The following is a 20,773-nucleotide window of genomic DNA, read 5'->3' on the forward strand; positions in this document are numbered from 1 at the left end:
TGAGCCTTCTTCTGTAGCTGCATTCTTTGTAAGTACTTCTTTCCACCCTCACGTCACAATGGGCACTCGCTTTAAAGATTCTGACCGTCTTCCAAGCTTTTTAACGTTCTTAATCCACTAAATAAGCTGTCACCGTTCGCTCGGGCAGTCTGCGGCCTCTTCTGAATTTTTGGCTTAAAATTCCGTGAAATGGGGCTTCCCTGGTGGCGCAGTAGTTGAGAGTCCGCCTGCCGGTGCAGCGGACGCGGGTTCGTGCCCCGGTCCGGGAAGATCCCACATGCCGCGGAGCGGCTGGGCCCGTGAGCCATGGCCGCTGGGCCTGCACATCCGGAGTCTGTACTCCGCGGCGGGAGGGGCCGCGGCAGTGGTGGGCCCGCGTGCCGCGAAAAAAAAAAAAATTCCGTGAAATGTCACCGGCTGAGGTGTCTGTTCCTTGTTTAATTACTTTGACTATGAAGTATCTCAAGGAAAGAACCTGTGCCCACCAGTAAGATTAGGTAGGTGTTAACATGTTGCCTTTGTCTTCAGACCTTAGTTGAAAAGAATGTTACAGACAGGCATATGTATGTGTGTGTGTGTGTGTGTACACACATATATATATATATGCAGTTAGTTAATTCCAGATGTGGAAGACTTTGGAGATGAATAACGCGTGATCGAGGCATTTAAACATTTAGAGACTTGGCGATGGGTAGAGTATGTCACAGCCTGGCAGTCGGGAGTGAAGGTGTCACAGATGTCTAGGGTACGGGTTTTGAAGGGTGGACGAGAGTTTGCTAGGCAAGCTCTTGCTGCCTCCAAAGGCTGGTTCCTTGGCAATAATAGATGCTTAGTCAACATGAAACTACTGTGTCTTTAGAGGCTTGGAACTACTGAGAGCCCGTGCCCGTCCCTCCTTCCTGGCATTTCAGAGGCTGGGATGTCTCTGTTCTCCGCACCCTCCTCCCTTGAATTGGAAAGTTTGGGGTGTAAGGTGGTGTGGAGGCACAGTGGGAGTGAATTACTTCTTGACCTTGGGTATTATGGTAACCCTGACCATGGGGACCACCCTGTTCCTGCTGTGAACTCTTGTAATTGCGAAGTAGGAGCTGGCCGGTGTCAGGACTTGGACCCTTCCTTACATTAGAGAGAACACAGGAGTATGGTTTTCTTTTGAATGGTTTGAAAAGTAGAGTGCAGCTGGGAAACTGGTTACAGTAATTTCATACATTTAAAAGAAATACTAATCAACTATTTGTATCCTGACTGATTGTAAGGTGAGCTTGGAAATGGTCAGGGTTGGCTGCAACGGTTCATTCTCACGGGACTTGAGAAAGGACTACCTTAAAACACAGACACCCCTGGTGCCATAGCAGCTCCAATATTGAAATTGCGTCTGTCCTTCATGGGAAAGGCACAGAAAAGGTACCTGGACACGCCTACCGCCCAGGTGTTTGCCTTTTCTGTCAGCCCCGGGGAGGAGTAACTTACTTGCCCGCCCCCTCTTACTGCTCTGTGTGCACAGGAAGTGGTTCAGATAATGTGGATGGTCCCATATATTTCCTCTTCATTCCATGTGTAGTAAAATAAATGTGAGTGCTGTTTAATGCATCACCTCATTTCATATTGCCTTTGCCAAGAAAGTGAAGTCTTATCGAACATTAGGATTGAATTCTTAACTGAGTAATCAATTTCAGTAGTAAGTTAAAGTGGCTTCTCCTAATGACAACTGCAACCGTTCATCAGTTACAGCAGATTAACAGTTGTCAGCATTTATGCTAATAGCACTTATAAACCGTGGGCTTCTGAATTCCGTATTTCTCAAACAGTTGGTAAGACTTTTTGCTTGAAGATAATATGATTGTTTTGTCCCTTTGCTTGCTACTTGGAGATGCAAAGAAGTTAAATGACATTTTCACGGCGATGACACAATATCACCTTCTGGTTTTGCACACTTGGCTTCGTGTCAAAATAAAGGGAAAGCGTTCATTTGTTCTGGTGCCCTACTGTTTAATTTGATCCCGTGTGTGACTAAAGCAAGACAAATAGTATTTTTAATGAAACCATTTAATAACCTCTGGTAGCTTAGAATCGAAGGCATTGGAAAAATGCAATTAAAGGATGGCTAGATGTAAACAAGGAAAAAATCACTGCTTCAGCTTCACTGATCCAATTCATTTTGCTTTCAGGGTTTCATCGCCTTAAATGGTTTTGAACCAATGAAGCTGGATTCTCTTAAAAAGACGGACAGCCCATCGTGTGAACTATAGAGTTTGTGGACAAATTTATATTGGTGAGTTACTGTAAAATATCTCCAGGTAAAAGTTCAGGTTTTTCAAAATCCCCTTTGGAATGTGTTTTCAATTTGTTGATGACTGTGGATCGCTGGCAGCCTCTGGATGTTTCATCAGGACGTCTAATAGCGGGATCATATTGATTGTCTTTCAATTAATTGCATCTGGTATTTTCATTGATCAAAAGCAAAATACATGTAATTAACTCTGAAGCAATATAGTTCGGTGTAAAGTGATTGCCGCTGCTGCTATAGATAAGTCCATGGAAATTACACCAGGAAACTCGAGTCAGGATGGAGCCGTGTTAGGACTTCTCGACATATTAATTACAAAGAATAGACATGGATTGGGGAAACAGTCCACGCCACCCCGAGTGGCTTGGGCAAAATGGTAGATGGACGTCTTTAGGGAGCCAGCAGCTTGCTGATGACGGCACATCTTTAATGAGCTAAGATTTTTAGACTTACCAACCTCTAGGACGTCTTGAACATAGAATGGTTTTTTGTCTGGTGGAAGGGATTAGGGATGTGGGATGTGCGCTGAGGAGAGCCTTCAATTGTCTGCTTATTTGGAGTATGGTTGAGACAATACCAATGAATAGAGTTCAATGTTCCCTCCAGAGCAAGGACTTTTGGGGGTCCTGAGTTAATTCCAACATGCCTTTAGCCATTTTCCACAAAACCGAGATCTTAGACTCTCAAAGTGGCACCTTCTCAGAAATGACTGATGTTTATCCTGTTGGAACAGATGTTTTCGCCTTGCGCTGACTGTGTCGTCTTGCAGCCGGGAAGGAGAGAGAGTCAAGCTTCTCACTGTTCCTTCTGCCAACCCCCAGGCTTCTTCCCTGCGGTATTGAGTAGGGCAGACCCTCAGGTTCGGAGAAAGGTCAGAGGCCCACAAGGAATGTGTACAACAGGATTCCCTGCCTGAGAATCCTGGGCAGATTCCAGCACACACGGTCTGGAATAAACAATAACACAGAAAGAAATGTTGGCCTTAAACTGCAGCCTTAGGCACGGCTTTAGCCGGTGACCGCCAGGGGGCCCGAACTGACCCTCAGTCTCAACCCAACCAGTGGCTGTGGCCCGGGGAAGGGTCTCACTGCCTTTTCCCAGGGAGGAGGGTCCGTTGCCAACACCAGGGCTGCTGCTCCAGACCTGGGCTCACAGAGCGCACTCCCCAGCGGGTCCCTCTGCGAGGCCTTATTTGTGTGACATGAGTAGTTGTACTGGGGTGGTCCCCATGAGCCCCCGCCTTGTAGAAACCCGGAAACCTTTCCCAAGAGTGATCTGAGAAGGCTGCCCAGCCAAAGGCCACAGCAGAGCACGAAGTTCACAGAGGGTTACTTATCAGAGGCGACTCTGTAATCTTTGAACAATTCTAAGAATCTTTGTACTGGGGAGATGAGAAACTAGAAATATCAGTGAACCTTCTTTTGGGGGTGGGACATGGGTGTATCTATTAGTCATGATGGCCACTCTCAACCGTATACACTCAACTTTGCCTTTTAAGGCCAACATGTATTTCTTTTCTGGCTCTCACTCATTCTTCTAAAAGAAACCTTTTTTTAAAGACCCTGTGTGCTGGAGTCTGCCCGGGGTTCTCAGGCAGGGATGTTGTTGTACACATTCTTTGTGGACCTGGGGTTGGTGGGGTGTTAATTCCAGGATTGGGTAACGGCACTGAAGGTGTTTTCAGTGGGTCACAGTGATGGAAATCCATCAGACCCCCGCGGGTGTCCAGTTCCATGTCCAAGCAGTGCCAGTGCCCGATCCTCGAGTCCTTCACAGAAAGTCACCCGAGGTTCACCTGAGGGAGCGTCTTGGCTGGGTGCCAAGACCTGAGAGCGCTGCTTGGTACATTTTGTAGGCACCACGGGGTTGGAAGACTACTTCTCTAAAGATAAGAATGTGGAAATGCACAGTATAAGGATAAAACGGACTTTTTAAATATCAAGAAATGGTTACATAACAGCATTTTCATTGGACTCAACCTAATAATTGAACCACTGCCGGATCCTGTTTCTCAATGATCTCTATCTCAGAGAGAGGAGCATTAACATTGCATAAATGCATCCAATATCAGAATGAAATTGCAACACCATTCTTGACAGCAAATTTTTCCCTAGCACCTAGCACGCTCACAATTGGCCTTGTACAATGGTTCTCAGCACTTATGTGTTTTGGGCATAATTTGGGGTAACAGTTTTTGATAGCACTCTGGAAGAGCTTGAGAAGCTCAGTGTAACGTTGGGAGTTGGCCCTCATTAGAGCATGGCCACCATGCCTGGAGGATGCCGCGTGGTGTCTGTGACCTCACCCACATTGACTGTGACCCCGATGGCCTGGCTGCTCCCCAGCACTGGGCACCCTGCCAGTGGGTTAACCTTCGTCCCTGACCACCCCCGTGTACACTCCCAGGGTGTGGTTCTCGCGTGTCCCAGAAGCACGTGTTAGTTCTTGGCTCTTTTCTCTGTGGCTTGTCACTGTGCCCAGTACATTGTACCCCACTCGTCGGATGGCTGCTCGTTCAGTCCCAACTGCAGTCAATACCTCGCAACACAAGAGGGGTATCTTGAATTGCAGCCGGAGCAAGGGACCACATGTTGATTTCAACCTGGTAGCTTACCTGTTGAGATCTCCTAGACAAATCCTTTTTAATGTAGGCAGAAGAGAAGGAAATAAACAAAAAAACACAAAATTCATGAAAAGTCACAGCCTTGGAACGGCAAACCTGTGTGGTGCTAGAACCATTTATACGTCATTTTTGTCCTCTTAGTATATTTGTGTGTGCCTTCATTTAAAAGCGTTATATTTCTATTATTCTAGACCTGATAGTCTGTGGTTTTTTTCTTTTCATAACTTCAAATCAGACATGTCAGCTTTCTCCCCCTGTGCAAAGAGGCTCATTTGGTCATCACTAACGAATGACTACATGCTACATTTAGATCTGTTGCATTTTGTTCTGCTTTTACTATCCATTCTGTACGTCATTGCTTGTTAGAGTGAAAACCCAACGTGCTCCGTGGTTCGCTGACTTCTGGAACCAGACTTAGTTCTCCAGTGGTTCAGATGGGTCATGGTTTTTCCCTGTGCCATTTTGTTATTAAGCATTAATATTTGTAGCGGTACCGAGTTACCTTGTAATTTTAACAAAAGCGTCAGGGAAAAATAAGTGCTTTTTGTCAAATGTCTACAGCTAAGTGGAGATGCAGATCACAGCCCTTAGCTTTTATTCTGTAACATGATGGTGGCGTAGCGGTGGCTGTAGTTTGTCAGAGACGTGACGGCGTATCCGGCTGCCTGCACCCAGAGAGGCTTGTGCGCCGCTTTACTTTGACAGAGTGCGACAACGATGTGGAAGCTTGACCCGCCCCACAAAGCCCCAGGGAGAGGTGATCTGAGGTTCCCCTGGTGCTGGTGACTCAGAGGGGAGGGCCTTGCAAGGTCTGTTGTAGGGTCCAGGCTGCTCCGATCTGCGTGTGGCTTTAGTGGGCCAGTGGGGTTGGGTGAAGTCATCTCTCTAGTCATTAGGGCCTCTGCCCTGTTCTGCCAACACAACTTTCTGCCCCCAAAACAGAAGGGAAAGTATTGCTTTACTCCAGAAAGAAATGCCTACACCTTGACAGCGAGTCTGACTGTTGCTGCTTGAGGGAGGGAGGGAGCTGGCTGTGGTCACGCTGGTCCTCGTGTTGTGGCCTCCAGGGTCCCCTTGAGTTCTTGGCCTGCCCTGGCCGTCACCCGTCCACTGTTTCCACGCAGCCTGCACCAGGGACGTGTGATCCTGCTCCAGTTTTTAGACGAGAGGCACAACTGCCAACATCGGAAAACACAAACCAGAGCAACATACGCTGGGCCTTTCATCTCCAGGGGGCTCTCTAGATGAGAAACAGCCAGGAGGCCGAGATGGGGGCGGCAGGGAAGACGTTGGTGGAGCTTCAGCCCCTGCTGTCTGCGGAGAGGGGAGGAGGGGTCCCAGCCTGAGCTCTGGGGTCTTGGTTCTTGCTTGTGTTTTATCCATGAGCTGCAGATCCAAGTTCCCGTAGGAGCCCTTCTCTGGGAGGTGTTGATTCAGCCCTTGTCTTTTCCTCCAGGGAATTTCCAGATCCCAGCAAGGCTCCTGGGTAGGACCAGAGAGATCAGCCACCTGGTCCCTTTGTTCAGTTTTCACGGTCTGTCCTTGTTCCGGTCACATGAGGGTCAGGCCCCTAGCCCCTACATTCTGGTGGGTCATTTTCTGCTCTGCTGGTGCTGTCCCCACCTCCCAGCCCTCAGGACTGGTTCTAATCAACCAGCGAGGCCAGGGAGGCCCGGAACTCTGTCTTCCATGTGTCCGGAATAAGCCAGCCTGCCTGTACTTCCTGGGGTTCCCGGCCAGGGAGGGTCTCTACCCAGCTGTGTTCCTGCTGGAAGGCTGTGCCTGGGAGGGATGGCTCCTTGCGGCCCCAGGAGAGCAGCGGGGCCATGGCCCTGGCTCCTGGTGGAGCAGGACTTGGGTCAATACTGAGCACGCCGTACAGCGTTGTGCGCGGACACACTAGGTACGTGGCCCTCTCTTCCCAAGATCCTATAACCTTGGCTAAGATCCCTGTTTTATTAGTGAAGCACTTGATGCTGAGATCATATACCAGCACATGGGGCCCATGAGTAGACCTGCAGCTCGGACACCGGTGGTGTAACCCCAGGCTCAGGGTTCCCTTGGTCCCTGCTGAAACACTGCAGTCCTGTGACTTGCTTTGCCAGTATGCGGCTGTAGTGATGACTTTGTCGTGATGACTTCTGGGGTCCTCGGCTTTCTAGGAAGTTCACGTTCTCGTGTGCATGGTGGAGTCCATCCCTGCCTCAAGCACGTGGTCCATGGGAAGGGGGGCTGACCATGGGCTGCTCCTTGTCCCCCGGGGTGTGGTTGTGTGCAGGGAAAGCACCTCTAAGGCCAGCCACGATGGGAACCTGAACAGACCCCACACAGAAGCGTTTCTGCCCCTGGCCTCCCAGTAGACAGAGGAACAGCAGCCCCAGGTTCTGGGACAACTAGAGGCCGCTGTCACTGGTCTGCTCCGTATCATTTCCCTGGGACTTGGAGCATGTATGTGTGAGAGGGAGGGAGAACGGGAGGAGTGGATGGAGGCGGGAGCCTGCGCAGGGTAGGGGCCAGGCATGTTGAAGGAAATGATAGTTCACGTTTGCTGTAAGCTTCAGCCTGAGGACGCACCTGTCACTGTGTGAGTGGGCGGGGAAATGCGCTTTCTCATTTAAAAATGTTTGGGTCTCAATCCAGCGTTCTGGGAGTCATTAATGGGAGAGGAAGAGCTTATTTCTTTGTATAAATATTTTTGTTGAGCATTTGTACGTTACCCCTGCCGCGGTGACTACTATTTCTAGAATGCATTGGGCCAATAACACCTTCTTAAAATATAATCTTTTAGGTCATTTTGGTGATCATTCCATCTAGATTTTTGTGGAGGAACACAGCATCTCTCCAGGTTCAAGTGTAAATCTGGCATTACTTTCAACTTAGCCTCAAATTCCTCAGCTGCAAATGCTAAGGAAACACTCCACAGCTCAAGAAAGAGCCCACACGTGATGCGGAAAGAACCGGGGTACTTACAGAGTTCTTCATCATTTGATTTCTGGATCCTGATTTGGTACATTTTCCAAAGTAAGGCTTTAGGAAATGTCTGAGGATTCAGTGGTCCCCGGTGGAGGTTGTCTCCAGGACCGTTGCCTGTGGCTTCCCCCTTCCCTGGCGTCCACCTAACAAGCAGCTCAACACATTTGCTTTATTGATTGATTGATTCCTTTACTTTTGGCAACCTTGGCAACTCCCACCTGGCCCCGCGCTGTTAAAAACAAAGTTTTCCTGGTTAACTGAACACGTTTGCAATTCACTCTTTCTATGTAGCAATTAAGATAATTCCCTTTTTTAAAAAAAAGATAATTCTCTTAGACTCGTACCAGTTAAAGATAAATAGGAGGTTTAAAAAGAAAATGCTTCGTAATTCATTGGTCTGTGTGTGTGCAGGCAGATTGGTAACAGACGAGAATGTCTGCCCTGAGTGGACCCCCGTGCAAGGAGGTAAAATGGAACATTTTTTCTGTACTTCTCTTCAGCAGCAGCCCGAACAGTGACATTTATACATATTTCATAACATGGTTTTTCTTTAGACAGAGGGAGCAAACAAATCAATTTCTCAGCAGTATACTGTTTAAAGGAAACAGCAACAACCTGTGGGGTAAGTTATAGAAGCTGTTAAAATTAATTATATTCGGCAAGAAGATAGAACGTTAGGGAAAAAATGCTAATGTGTGGGGGTGAAAAACACAAGCCACGGGTAAGTAGCAGTTCTGAACATCTGATCCCAGTGTTTAATTTCCATTTCTTCATAGTGTCTACCGATCAACTCCAGTGGCTCCCACCCGGGACCCCCCCATTCCGTCTTTTCTCGAGGCTGGTGGATCAGATGTCCTCGTGAGCTTCCAGTTGGATCCGCTTAGCGCAGCCTTGATTTATCGGACAGTATTGTGCTGTCTTTTATAATATAGGAGGTTTGCAGAAAATGAGTTCGTGGCAAAGATATCTGGTTCCTGTCTCTTGTAACTCAGTACCTGGTCTGTGGTCGCCTCCCTTCTTCTGGTTCAGCTATACATTGTTTAACTCAAAGGAAACCTTTGTTGGCCTGGGCGGGGTGTAACCTGCAACTCCTTGAAAAATTCAGCTGAAGCAGCGCAGGGCAGCGATGCATTTCATCAGGTCCGGGGCAGGGGGGCTGTTTGCTGGGCGGTGCTTTCGTTCTGGATACCAGAGCCTCAAAACAGGCCTTCCCCCCTCTCAGGAGGAGCTTTGGGGCAATACAGGTTTAACTGGGTGCCCCTCGGTTCATCCGGTCACGGCCACCTGTGTCCCACCCCTCCTGCAGACTGAAGACAGGTGTCCACAACCCAGGAATGGAAGTGTGGAAGAAGCAGTGTGGGAGGGTGGGTGCTCATCCTGCAAGATACTGACTCAGGATGCCCTTGGCCTCATCTGCATCTCTTAATCAATATTGATAACCTACTGGGCTTGTCTTTGCTGGGTGCCCATCACCCCCCTAACACATTTGGGGCCTCACTCATGTTCGCTGGTGCAGGAGGGTTGCCCAGTCATTGTAACACAGAAACCCAGGACTTCAGACTCTTTGATGGTGCTGAGGCTTCTGACTCTATCAGGTGAAAGTAGACAAAGGTTTTGTAAATGGACTCGGATTCAGGAGTAGTACTCTGTTAACATAGAATCTTCCAGAGTGATTTTCACAAGCTCTGTGAGGCAGAGGTCATGTCCGCTGCCCTCATGGTCTCCTTGATTTTCTGTACATGGTCCGCATGTCACAGATGCCACAGGTCTCTTTTTTTGAATGAATGAATCCCAGGCTGCAGAGGGACCAGGGAGGTGTGGGATGGCTGGACCTGCGCAGGAACCGTCCCAGCATCTGTCTGGAGGGAAGGGTTGGTTCTGCGTCAGCTGGGAGTGTTTTCTGCTGACGGAAGGCAAGCCAGCATGGTGCACTACCTGTTTGGAGGAGGTGTGTGTGCTCTGAAATAATATGTCCATGTTCCCGAGCTTTCCGCGGCAGGAGAGCATGTCCCTGCCTCCCCTACTTGCAGGTGGGACACAGGTGGGGCGGGGAGTTTGAATTCTGTGTGGCTTGGGGACCCAGCTGTCCTCTCCTGTCCTCTGGGGTGCTGTGCTTGTGGTGGCTTCCTGGGTGAGGGGGAGTTGCGATTCAGCCACCTTGATTGCATCTGAGCTGGGATTACAAGGACCTGTAGTCCCAGGTCCCTTGGGACTGAAGGACAGATGGAGTGTGTATCAGATTCCTTCATGGACCCATCACGGTGGCTGCGTGCTTTGCCTGCCTTTGGAGATTTGGAAACTGGTATTTTGTGTATGCGTATCTGATGGCCCCAGTCCCATGTTTGTTAAAAACCCTAACTTTGAGAGTACAGGACTCCTGGCCTTTCATAATTCAGACTCACTTCCACTTCCTAATTACAGCAGAAGATGACCTCTAAACCACGACATAGGGTTGCAGCTTCCTCTAGGAAAGAGGGTTCTTGCTGATTTGTACTCTGATCTCCCACAGACTTCAGTGGCAGCGCTGCAGAGGCCTGTTTAAGGCTGGAAAGCCTTCTGCTTGCGTGTTTAAATAGAGCAGAGTGATGCGGCCTTAGACTTGGCTGGGAAACCGCCCAGCTCTTTAGTCTGGGATTGCATCATAACAGGCATCCCTCCAGAGCCCCATGGCTTTGGCACCGCCTTCTTGGTTTTTGTTGTTGTTGTTTTTAATAAGTTTATTTATTTTATTTGTTTATTTTGGCTGCGCTGGGTCTTTGTTGCTGCACACGGGCTTTCTCTAGTTGCGGCGAGCGGGGGCTGCTCTTCGTCGCGGTGTGCGGGCTTCTCATTGTGGTGGCTTCTCTTGTTGCGGAGTACGGGCTCTAGGAGCGCGGGCTTCAGTAGTTGTAGCACACGGGCTCAGTAGTTGTGGCTCGTGGGCTCTAGAGCGCAGGCTCAGTAGTTGTGGTGCACGGGCTTAGTTGCTCCGCGGCATGTGAGATCTTCCCAGACCAGGGCTCGAACTGTGTCCCCTGCATTGTCAGGCGGATTCTTAACCACTGCACCACCAGGGAAGCCCACCTCAGTCTTATTTTTGCACAGGGAAGGTAAAGATTCCAGTTGCCAAGGCAAAGACTTGGCCGTGGGCTTGGTGATGGGTGGAGGGAAGGATCCTGAAGGCCGAGGTGCTGGTGGCGGGGTACTGTGCCCAGGTGTGACTGGCTCCCTGGATACCTGTCTAATGATGTGTGTCCTTCTCTGGGAGAGGGTCCCCATTCTCCTGTCAATGGCTCAGGTCTCTGCAGTTTGCCTGAACGTTGAGTGTGACCAGCAGGGCTGAGGCCGACTTGGCCTGACCCTCCCCAGTGGTGACCGGGTCAGCCGTGGAGAGGGGCAAGCACATGGGGCTTTATCCTGAGAGCAGCACTGGGAGAGGCCAGTTAGCACGGCTACTTCACATGAAAGGCTGTTAGATTCAGGTCACCGGGTTTGGACTCCTGCATTTTATGGCAAAGTCTAAAAATGCAGATTTGTAACAACCAATGTTAATGAATTCAGACTGTTTGAATTTCACACTGAATAATGGCTGGAATTATCAGAGCCAGGGGCTTATGAGATCCTTGGATCGGTGTAATCTTTTCTCAAGATTCATTTGATAGATAGCATGATGTAATATCACATTACTTTTATTAACAGGCCTGGCCATAAAAGCAACACACTTATTAGGATAGGAGAATTTAGTAAAAATAGTAGTCATAACAAGACAATTTGGAATGTGTAATCTATCCAGTAAATTTCAAGATGCCACATCTCATTTAAAATGCAGTGCTGTGCCCATAGATGTTGAACGCAATACCTCTGTACCCTAGGGCTTCCTGGGTTTTTTTTTTACATTAAAAGTATTCTATTTAAATGCAGATTTTGATTTGCAATCTAGGAAGAGAAGTATAGGAAGAAGGACAACTGCATCTTTTAAATCAATTTTGGTTACATGGTTTCTTATTCTGCCTGTCTTTCTCGTTCCCACCTTCTCCTCCCCCAAAGGGTAATCTCTAAACATACAGGTTAGGAAAATGCATAACGTTTCAGAGGATAATAGCATTGTTATAGCCTTGTCTGTCTTAGAATTTTCCTCCACACACATCCCACCACCCCAAGCTGAAGAAACACAAAGGGCTCCAGATTTCCTCACAGGGCAGAAGCTTGAGAATTTCTCTCTCTCTCTCCCTCTCTCTCTTTTTTCCCCCAGTATGTATGTATGTATGTATGTTACGTACGTATTTATTTAGCTAGCTAGCTAGCTAGCTAGCTGCGTCAGGCCTTAGTTGCAGCAGGCGGGATATTCGTTGTGGCGCGCGGGCTTAGTTGCTTCGTGGCATGTGGGATCTTAGTTCCCCGACCAGGGATCGAACCCTCACCCCCTGCAGTGGAAGCACGGAGTCCTAACCACTGGACCGCCAGGGAAGTCCTGAGAATTTCTCTCTTTAAATTGAGCTGATTCACAGGAAATGAACACATATCCAAGGATACACATTTGTGGTAGTTAAACTATTTTCCTTTTAGAATTTATTGCTGCTAATTCTGTGTGTGTGCATGTGTATTTATTCCCTCTGAATTCTATCCTTCCATTGCTTTTCCACATGCATTTCAAGTACCTTAACCTGGAAAACTAATGGAACAGCCATATTGCAGGGCACAAATGTCAGGAATTTGTTAGGGCTTCCTTTCTGAGCGCAGAAGTGACTTGTTTGATGTTGAGCTTCAGTTTCCAAAGAAATGGATTTATAGCTTTTGACATTCTACTCTTAGAATTAATTAGGTGGCTAATCATTATAAATACCACTTTCTTTTGCTGTTGTCTCCATTTAATAGAGCATCTCCTGCTATACGCACTTGTCAGTTTCAGACTGAGAGCTGTGTTTTGGCTTTTATGCTCTGTCAAGGGAAAATGAAAGTAAATTCTTTATAATATGCTAATTGATCTATTTGGGAATTTTTAGATACAGACAACATCTGTGCTTGCCAGTAACACAGCTAATAGCTTCCGATCTTCAGCATAAGAAAATGTTTTCACTGTATGTGACCTTGCTGAGACCTGCTGTGTCCTCCCCAGGGCTTGGCCGTGTGCAATTTGGGGTCCTTTCCTTGGGACCTGAGGCCATTTAGAGGATGGCCAGCTGTCGTCTTGTGCCCCCGTCCCCACCCCAGCCTAGACCAGACTGGCTGGAGTGAGGGGTTCAGAGCAAGTGACCTTGGGCTCGGGCAGTCCTCAGAATCCTTCTTTCTTCCTTGGAGATGCCGCCTTCTCTGGTAGCTGGGCACCTTTGTGTTTTCCCTTAGGCAGTGATTTTGGCAACTCAAGAGCTTTTTTTCTTGCAGACCTGTAGCTAGGAAGTGTCCTGTCTTTTCCTGTTGGGCCTGAGGGTTCCCTTTAAATGCTGACTCCTGGCAAAGGAGAGTTTCCCCAGCAGTTGGTGGGAAATGCTCCAGGTTGACTTGGGGGAGGGAGGAGGTCCCTTCAGTGTGCCTGGGTGTTGGGGCTTGCGTCACAGGCCTTCCTTGGCCGTGGAGCACAGTCGGAGGGGGGGGGGAGTCTTTATTTATGCTTATTATTTTAATGGATAATGGAGGTTAATTGCCTTCTCTTGGCTCCTGGCAGGAGCAGAGGTGGGGTTTGAACCCAGGTCTGGGTTCGACCTGCACACCCAGCCACCCAGTTGTGCAGCATCCCCATCTCCCAAAACTGTTTGGACGTTGGGTATAAATGTGGCTTTTGCTGTTGAATGTACCTGACCGGCTGATTTGATGGCCATCCTCTCACTGTAGACTCCTAAGTCTCTTTACAAACAGACATCTAAGAGAAGGCTTCCCGACCCAGACGCTCCCAGGCAGGTGAGCTTTTTGCATTCTGTGTGTGGACTCCAGAGCTCCATTCCCCAAGGGCCTAGCAGGGGGGTGGCCCCAGACCCATACAAGCCTCTTGGACTTTGCAGTAGCCAAGCCCCCGGGCTGGACCACTGCAGGGAGGGGAGCTCAAACCCCAGAGTGTCCGTCTGTCCTGTTTTTGTCTCTCTGTTCAGCAGAAGCAGCCTCCACGCTGGCTCGCTGGCACTGTGAGGATGAGGCTGGGGTCTGGGCAAGTCGGGGGAGAGGAATGAACAGCAGGGTCTTCTCACCTCCCCTCCTCGGAAGCCTGGCCCTCTGATCCCCCAGGTCCTGGCCTTCCTGCAGGCTGCTGACCACAGAGACTCCAGCCAAGTGATGTATTAAGGGCCGGCCATGCCCTGGACACTGCTCCGTGCTGTTATTGTCCTGTTATCACTAATTCTCAGCCTCCAGTGATGGTGTGTGTGTAGGTGTCATCATTACAAACACAGGTAGGAAACGGGCTGTGCACGCTGAGGGGACCTGCCCAACGTCCCACAGGCTGCTCCCTGGGCCGAACACATCCTGCTTCACACCTGCCCAGTGACGGGCAGCTGAGGAGTCACAGTGACTGTGGCCAGTACTGCTTTTACTGTTGGCCTCTCTTCCCTTTTGTTTGAACCTAGACCCTTTGGCCAAAGGTAATCGCTGTAGAGGGGTAGTCACTGCGTCTGTCGCTGAGTTACCAGCACCCGTGACCTATTCATCTCTGGCTGAACTTGGACACTCAGGCGCACTTAGATGTACACACAAATGCGCACACCCCTACACACATGCACACATAAATGCACATACTCCTACATGTGCACACTCACACGTGTACACACACACTCCTGCATACGCACACGAGGTGGGGCGGGGTGTGGACCTCTTGTGGCATGTGTGCCCTGGGGGCGCCTGCGTCTGGACCGGGTGAGGGGTTTCTCGGACCCCGTCCTCCTGGGTGCTCGCCTTGGCTGCCTCTCGGGACTGGCTTGGATGAGTGCAGACTCTTAGCTCCCACGGTGGAGAGCGGAGGGCTTAGACAGACAGTCATCCGTCTTAACTGTTGGCTGAAATGTTTACAGAAATGGAGTTGGGGGATAATTAGACGGTCCTGCTTCTTTCTCTGTTTTTCCCAGGTGGACAAGTAGGGGCAGTTTAATTTGAGACCAGTAAATTTTCTAATTGGATTTAAAAGAGGAAAACGTGTGAACCTGGCACGCACATTACCTTTCCCTCTGTGGCGACAGGAGCCTCTAGGCGAGTGTGGATCAGATGATTTTATGATGCCAGCGTTAGTACTGGGCGCGCACGTAATCTAGAGTCAGCAGGTTCACACACTACTATCTCATTAAATTTTCAGGCAAAAGCTGCAAAAATTAATTGGAGGCATGTAATAGTTTAGAATGTGAGCCAGCTTATGGTAATATAAATTATATGAAGAGAAGACAGTTTTATATACTGAGAGGGGGAAAACCGGTTTACTTTAATGAGAAGAGATAGAAATGTAGAGCTATTTTTTCATTACAGATGCACTTGAAAGTGTTTGGACTTAGTTGATGAATAGAGTTAATTCTCTGCTACAGTTCCAGTAATTCATGTTGCACAGTTTAATGACTTCTAGATAAAAACAGGATTGAAATGTTAATTTCTCTGAAGAAAGTGGGGCACCCTTGTATATCAGGCTTTCCCCCCTATTAAACCACTAGTTAATTTCACTAAAGAAGTCTCCTGGAGATATTTCATGCTACCTAGACTTTTGTATTTCTTACCTGAGTTAGCTTACTGTCTTTCTCTAAGCCATGATGTACGTGACTGTCTTAAATGAGAGGATTTGTTGGGCAGAGCTGTGTCAACGCAACTTGACCCAGTAGAGGTTCCCCCACGTGGAGATTTGTAACCAAGCACAAGATTTCATCCGTATTCTAGTGACTAATAACTTTTATTTTCTTTGCTTTTGTTTGACTGTGGGTTTGGCTGGGTAGATCTGTTGTCCCTGTTTTTGAGCTGGAAAACAAGAAATCTTGATCAATCAGTATTAGATTCCTGAGGCTTCTGTCCCAAATCATGCAGGAACTTTTCATCATCACCATATTCTTTGGTATTTTTGTTTTCTTTTTCACTTTTCATAATGCTGGGCTTTTTTTTTTCCATAGAGCTGATTCAAAACTGAGTTCAGTGTCTTCTCTTCCACTTTAACCTACTCGCAGAAAAAAGATGTGCAGGAAATATTAACTATAATAACAAAAAGTTAAGTAGTAGTGGTGCTGTGTAATTATGGAATATTCAAATTTCTTGTTTATTCCCAGGTTTCCTACATGTATTTCTCTATGGGTTTTTTGTTCTTGTTTTGGTTTGGTTCGGTTTTTGATCTGTTTGTTTATTTTACAATGAGAACAAAAACCCCACAAGTATTTAAAAGGGAGGGAAAAGATGACTCCAGCCCTGTTCTCCATTTTTCCAGTTTGCCTCTGGATGTGGTGTTTGAAGGGCTTCCTAGAAAGGACTCCTTTAGGGCTGAGCAAGTGAAGACCTGGCAAGACTGACTTAACTCCCAGGGGGGACGCAAGGACCCCTGCCCCCCACTCCACCCCCACCCAGTTAGACCGCTGGGCCCAGAAGAGGCTACATCCTGAGAGTGGGCTGGTGGATGCTGGTTTTTAGGTTCTTGTCTGTTGAACTTGGCTTTCTGAGACCCTCCACCCCTCTCTATGCCTTTGTCAGTTAGGGACCTTCTAACATTTGGGGATTTGGTCTTTTTTCCTGAGATCTGTTTGTAGGTGTGTGTCCCAACTTTTGCTCATGGAGCAGTTAGTGGCACGGCTGGGAAGCATAAGGTGAACTTGGAGCGTGTTGAGAGACTTGCCCTAGGAGGCTGCTCTCATCCTCTGGTCACCAAAGCCCTTTGCTTTCTCAGCTTCTGCTTCAACTGTGCTGAGCTGTGGGTCAGGCACAGGGTCAGATCCTCTCCTCTGAACGCACTTGTTTCAGGACGGCATCACCCGGCCCCGCGCACCTTGGTTCCTTCTCGTGTGGCCGGGAGCTCACACTTGTCCTTCTCTGCTCTCCTCACCGGATGCACTTGGTCGATTCCCTTCTTTTATCCCCACTTGTCCCTTTCATCAGCCGCCTTCACATCAGCAATGTCTCTTCTGTCCCACATTGTGGAAACTTAACTTGTGTACCATCGACCCCAGCCGTTCCTAAGCATTCCTGTTCCTTTGAAAGCTCAGAAACTTCAGTTTAGGATTCCTTTAAGGGAGTTACTCAGCCCTTGGCGCTGTTGACATTTGGGACCCGTCAGTTCCTTTTTGGGGGGTGTCGTGTGTTGGGGGATAAATGTGGCACCCCTGGCCTCCACCCGTCAGGTACCAGTAAGCACCCTTCCTCCCTGCCCCAGTGCAGCAGCCAAAGTATGTCCCGTGTGTCGCCCGATGTGCCTTGGGTATAAGTGTCCCCACTTGGGAGCACTGGCTTTGGGGGTGCCTGTCGTCACACTGCACTTGAATCGTGGATGTGGTGCCTGGAAATCACCTTATAGCCAGATCTGTACCTTCCGGGAAACACACGGCCTGCACACCTGTGTTGCCTGGTGCTCACTTCCTCGTAGCCTCTTGGTCCTGGTGGTGGAGGAGGCTGCGGCTTCAGCGCTGGGGCGGGGGGGGGGGCCCTGCGCTGGGGTGCAGTCCTGCCTCCCGCTAACGCCCTCAGACTCAGGCGGGCGTTCGCGTGTGCATCCGACAGACAGATTTGTCACCTTGTCACCGTGACATTTCGGGATGGCCCCCCCTGCTCATGTGCCGTTGACGCCGGGCCATCTGAAATTGGGCCAGAGCATCCCTCAGACTGAACTGAAGGAGCCTTATCGGCACCAGGCATAACTTACCGCCTGCTTTTCCCTGTTTCTTTAACTTTTAATTGAAACCATTTAGTTACCACCCCTGCTGCTAGGAATCTGGGGACAATTAGGAAAGTCCCATCTGTCCTTTGAACCACGTTATATTGCCTTTTTCCTCACTATCTCTGGAAGACGGCGGGTTTGAACAGCCCTGTCTTTGCTTCCCACTGGATGGTTGTTATCTCACTTGAATGAGTTACGGCAACTCTTTAATTCAATTCTTTTCTCCGTCGCTGGCTTTGAGATGATTTAGTTGAATCAGACGCCTGGTTTTCCGATGCAAAGCGGTGCCTCCACCGATGCTATAGGTGGATTTTAAAGATTTCATTTAGAGAGGAGCGCCTTCCCTGCTTGCCCCTGAGCTGCTTGGCATGAGCCCCTGTTTACCATTTCAAAACAAAGATTGGAAATGGCAGATGCCATGGGCTTTGCCAGTCTTTCCCCGAGGCGAGGAATTATCTGTCCAGTAATATTAGGTCAGTGAATTCCTACCCAGCTGTGTGTCTGGAAGAAGGGAGGGGGCGGGGCAGCCTGGGTGCTGGTCAGGAAGGACATTTATAAATCTATAAGTGGGCTAAACAGGCCACTCTCCTGCTTTGCTATTTGAGTTTGAATTAAAGCATCACGAGTGGGAGGTGTATCGTGCAATCATTTTAACCAATTTGCTTTCTAATGCGGAAAATCTGCCTAAAATAAGACCCGCTGCTGTGGTTGTCCATAGACAGAGGATGGGTCAAACGTGCCCGGACCAGAGCAGCACGTGGGGTGACGGAGGACGCCGGGGCCTGCGTGGTTTTGGTGAGAACTCTGTTACTGAGCTTGTCTTCTGTTTTGCTCGTGGGCCCCAGGGTCCCTGTGGATGTCACCTCAGAGCACAGGACACAGTGAAGATTTGTTTCTCCCAAATCTTAGGGTGTTTTTAACCCAGTACTAGGGGTGTCGGGTGCTTGCTGAGGAAGCAGGCCAGGTGATGCTGCCTCTGACTTGTAGGTTTTTCCAGGAAAAGGCAGGAGCAGGGACACCAAGGCAGGTAAGAGCTGACCAGCTCGGGTCCAGCAGTCCCTGGGTGCAGGGTTCATGCAGCGTCGCCAAGCTCTGGGCACCGGTCATGCCCCACCCAGAGGTCCGAGCTGGGCTGGGGTAGGCCGTGGGCCGCCCTTAAACCTCAGGAGCAGGGGCTGCCGCCGTACCTCTGTGGGGGCCGGTCCGTGTTCCTGTTGTCTCCGCCGCTGGTTTGGTGAGCATCTCACTGAGTGTCAGTCTAGTGTGTGAACGTGGGTGTTTTTCAAGCATCCTGGCTCCTAAACATAGGCCAGCACCCTCATCTGGCGCATGGTGGGAGAAACCGGTCTGCTCCAGTCTGTTCCAGTGTGGACTTGTCCAGAGGCTGGCACCTGCCGGTGGTGTTACCACCTCTGCTCTCCTCCAAGGCCACCCAGGGGCAGGGGCCTGACTCTACTTCAGAATTAAACCCAGTGGGACAGGACTCTGTCGTGTGTGTGTGTGTCCGTGTGTGTGTCCAGGCAGGTGGGCGTGTCCATGTCTGCTGTATCCATGGGAGAAATGGTAATAAGACACCATCAGATATTGTGAGTATGAAGTGATTAGAGTCTTCAGATGTGGAAACCAGTGTCGCCTTCCAAAAATTGAATGCATGCCCTTTGACCTACTAATCTCCCTTCCCCACCCAGTGCCAGAAAAGCTTTAATACACCAAGATGTTCTGCCGTCGTCGTGGTGTGATTTGATGGCAAAAAGACAGATGCCTCTAGCACCCAACAGTGGGAAACGAGCTCATTCTTTTTAAAATGATGCTTTCACAGTTTGAAATAACATAAGTAGAAGGCTTGTCTTAAAGTGGAAAGATCCAGTATTGAACGTACATTTATGAATAAAGCCAGAGAAATACTCATGGGGGAATCTGATAATGAATATTTTATAGTGCTTATCTTTAGTTGGTAGAATTTGGGTTTTTTTTTCCCCATTCTCCCATCACTCCAATCAATGTTCTGTAATGCATATATGTTGATTTTTTTTTTTTTTAAATAGGGAAAAAATTGCCAGTCATCTTGATGTTTCCAGAAGGGTCAAATGCTTAACGAAGAGGGAAGAAATGCAGTACAAGATTTATAAAAGCAAAGCTAATTGTTCTAACTCAAGATAACGTCATTGTCCTTTCTCCTTGCTTTCCCTAAAAATATGCACGTGTGTGTGAACACACAGGGGTTTTTCTGTTGTCTTACCAAAAGGAGAATCCTGCTATCCCTGTATTCCCGTTTGATACAGCTGACTGTGCACAGACAAATCCAGTATTTCCCTGTGATTGTCTTTGGGCACATGTGTGGACGCAGGATTCTATGTCAGTGGGTCTGTGTACTTGCTTTGTTTTTAGATTTTTGTAAACACCCCACCCCCCACCCCACCCCCGGCGCCATTTTTGTCTTTCTTGGCAGCACAGCGTATGCTAGTGTCCAGCTGCCCTTTGGTTGCTGTGTGCCTTTGGGAAAATAGTTGAGCCTCTCTGTGCCTCAGTTTCCCCCTTAAAAAAAACCAGGGGCAGTAGTGCCTATCGATAGGCTTGTAAGGACTCAGTGAGTTAACGCTTGTACGTTGGGTGAACCAGCGCCTGGAGGCCTAGTGGTTGATCACAGGACCAACCTGCTGTCTTTGTTGGTGGGGTCACTCTCCTCATCTTCCCAGTGTTTTCAGCAACTGGTATCAGTCCACGTTCTCCCCATGTTTGTAATCACATACACACATACAACGCTTTAAAAGCATAGAATTCAGTTCATAATACATATTCTTTGCATTTAGCGGCCCTAATACATTGGCCAAACCCTATCCCTCTCCTCAGAGCCTTTCACAGATTCTCTCTTTAAAGAAAAGTCCCGTTTCGGTCGCACCTGCTCCTTCCCTGCCCCACCTCACTGCACCCCGCCCACACAAGCAGATGCTCCTGTCTGTAGCAACCACAGCTTTGGTTGTCATCTTCAAGGACTGTGGCATTGGAACTGCCCCCCGGAATCAGGTGTCCGAGCAGTGGAGAAATGCAGAAGTGGACCCGGCCAGAAGAGTTCCCGGGGACAAAATGAGCGCCGACTTAT

The 20,773-nt window shown here is 48.8% G+C and overlaps 1 protein-coding gene across 1 annotated transcript in view; it reads left to right on the forward strand.

The window, feature by feature from the left end:
• Nucleotides 1–20,773, forward strand: part of CTBP2 (C-terminal binding protein 2) — a gene marked incomplete at its 5' end in the record, with an annotated part of 161,111 nt that overhangs the window by 46,541 nt on the left and 93,797 nt on the right. The window contains one exon of the mRNA XM_081231276.1: nt 2,169–2,272. The remainder of the gene's footprint in view (nt 1–2,168; nt 2,273–20,773) is intronic.

This window comes from Mesoplodon bidens (genome assembly GCF_964165515.1).
Source record: "Mesoplodon bidens genome assembly, chromosome: 1".
In the NCBI taxonomy this organism is placed as follows: domain Eukaryota; kingdom Metazoa; phylum Chordata; class Mammalia; order Artiodactyla; family Ziphiidae; genus Mesoplodon; species Mesoplodon bidens.